The sequence below is a fragment of the Mugil cephalus genome, chromosome 4 (assembly GCF_022458985.1).
Source record: "Mugil cephalus isolate CIBA_MC_2020 chromosome 4, CIBA_Mcephalus_1.1, whole genome shotgun sequence".
NCBI classification, from domain to species: Eukaryota; Metazoa; Chordata; class Actinopteri; order Mugiliformes; family Mugilidae; genus Mugil; species Mugil cephalus.
The window spans coordinates 23,111,882-23,115,034 of NC_061773.1; positions in this window are offsets into that span (position 1 = coordinate 23,111,882).

The window sequence follows — 3,153 nt, forward strand, 5'->3', positions numbered from 1 at the left end:
TTCACTTGATAAAGACAGACCAGACTTCATCCCCTCTGTCAGCGCATTTACATGCAGAGCTTAATCGAGCTATGCTCAAAATTTGACTTCCTGACTACAGTCCTTGTCCCAGTTTACATGCAGCGCAAGAAAATCGAATAACTGTTCTCCTCCTCCACACTAGGTGGCGATACGTGTCTTTTCAGCGGGATAATACCACGTTAATACGGCCCGATTTCCGGTTGACCTATTACGTGATATAATAAACAAGAGTCATTCATGCAGCAGACCAGCAATCAAACAACAACCAGACGGATAATAGTAAATTTTTTAGTCTCGTACGTAATGTTCGCGCTACTTCTGGTGCAGGTAAGATCTGCGCTATCCCTCAGACGGCTCCGTTTCTCTTCTTCTTCTGCGATCGGCTTTCTTAGATGTTTTTGTTCTGGGGTCACACGCCAGCACAGCAGCTGTGGAGCATGCACACACGCATTATCCAATGAAAACTCTGATTCCAATCGTATTATCTGGGTGTCTCAATCGGATAATGAGAACTCCGATTCTAATAAGCATGTCTTTGGAGGTGGGAGGAAACTGGAGTACCCGGAGAGAACCCACGCGGACACAGGGAGAACATGCAAACTTCACCCGGAAAGGCCTGAGCTGTGTCGGTGGTTTACCTCTAAATCCAGAACCATATTTAACAGTGAGGTGTTCCTTGACCTCAACTCAAATCCAAGTACTTCTCCCTGATCCCATTTGCTCCCCTGGCTGTAGATTACCTTGAAAGATTGCAAAGCCAGAGACCACTTAGTGGAGCTTGAGAAAATGACAAATGAACAGCTCCATCCAGTCCTTCCAAAAATGTATCACATTAATTCGATTGACCCAAGTCGTCCCGTTTCTACTTAAGTTTCTTGATGAAAGTTTCATTTCTCATGAAATGTTTTGCAGCTTGTCTTTCAAGATATTGTACATAGTTTATGACACTTCAGGAAACAGGAAACTGTGGCAGCTACATTTTCTTCTGCTGACTGCATCTCTAAACATTCAGCTAATCAATGTGGGGTGAGGCCTTAGAATGTAAAGCTTTACTATAATAGAGTAGATGCCAGTGGGATGACAGCCAGGAACTTCAAAAGCAGGAAATACACTGAATATGTTTACTATGTATGAATGCAAGCGTGACCTGACGTATGAAGTAAAGTGAGAGGAAAAACAGGTTGACGGCAGCATTAGCTCAGTCAGCCATGTTTTTTCCTCTCTATTTAAAATATTTAAAACAAGGTGTGACTAGGTTTCATAATACACAGAAACCCCAGTCTTTCAGTTTTCATTTTGTCGTCTTTTTATTAAATTTAGTCAAACATGATTTTACTGGTAGTAATAAAATCTAACACAACTGATGTTCCAAAGAGGAACACTTGAGAAATGTATGACAGTAAAAGTGAATAATAGTCCAGTAGTTATCAATAGGGTAAATTTAGAGTCACCAATCAGCCTAACGAGCGTGTCTTTGGAGGTGGGAGGAAACCGGAGCACCCGGAGAAAACCCACACAGACACAGGGAGAACATGCAAACTCCACCCAGAAAGGCCTGAGCTGGACTCGAACCCGGACCTTAAAATAAAAACTAATAATATAAAATATAAACTGTAGACTGTACTTGACGTGTAAACTTTAGGTGTGTGTGTAGCTTGTTTATACGTGCATATTATGTACAGTATTTTAGTACCAGCCAGTAGTAAAAAATAAATAAATAAAAGAACAGTAATAATTCTACACGGCACAAAAATATAAGTTTAAATGACATGTATCTACAGATGTCGTATATAACATTAATAAATATAAAGTTTGCATTGAACACAAGTTGCAAATGTTTTAAATGGCTAGATTATTCTGAATATATGTCTGTGTTGATGTTTATGTTGTGTTTTTAACCTAGCACCAAATATATGAAGCACTGCAAGTTTCATTGCATTTTTTTTTCTTTTTTTGCAATGACAATAAAGTCGTTTTGATAAGAGATAAGTGTAAGTTTGCTGTAAGTGCTTGTGTTGGCTTTTATCTCTGACAATAGCGTATCTGTTTAGTATTTAATAATTTGTGCAACTAACCTTTGCTTATTAATATTATGGTATTATGATGTAGACATGTTTAAGGTCAGGGTGAACACTGAGGATGACGTAGAGGTTAGAGGCTAAAAGACAGAGGAGTGGGGCCTTCAACCTGCATGTGGAGATTAGGTATCGTTAAATGAGACACAAAAGAACCTCTTTGTGGAAAACTATAGTGTGAAATCCCTAAACACAGAGCTTTTTAGTCAAAATATAAGCAAAGCGCACCAAGCCTCCAAATATCCACAGCAATGGCTCCTGATCTGTGATGTGAAGTGTCACATCTCACTATTTCCAGCAATTATTTCTATGATATAATAATAATAAACCCATGTTATAGTAAGGTTACAGCAGTAGGCCCAAAATATACTGTAAAATATTACTGCTTTGTCAAAATTACCCGAAAGTAATGTAGTGCTGCTCTGGTTTTTACATTGGTGTACCTCTAAATCCATATTTAACAGTGAGGTCTTCCTTGACCTCAACTCAAATCCAAGCACTTCTCCCTGAACCCATTTGCTCCCCCGGCTGTAGATTACCTTGAAAGATTGCAAAGCCAGAGACCACTTAGTGGAGCTTGAGAAAATGACAAATGAACAGCTCCATCCAGTCCTTCCAAAAATGTATCACATTAATTCGATTGACCCAAGTCTTAAAGTTTCTACTTAAGTTTCTTGATGAAAGTTTAATTTCTCATTAAATGTTTTGCAGCTTGTCTTTCAATGTATTGTACATAGTTTACAACACTTCAGGAAACAGGAAACTGTGGCAGCTACATTTTCTTCTGCTGACTCCATCTCTAAACATTCAGCTAATCAATGTGGGGATGAGCCCTTAGAATGTAAAGCTTTACCATAATAGAGTAGATGCCAGTGGGATGACAGCCAGGAACTTCAAAAGCAGGAAATACACATACAAGAGAAAAGACTTAGCCCTTAACAAGAATCCGTGCTTATCATACATCAACCAACTTCAACTGACGTGATGTTTGAGGAGAGGAATTTCAGTGCGATGGGCTGTCTTTAAATAATAAGACTTAGTGTAAAAGGCCGTGTTG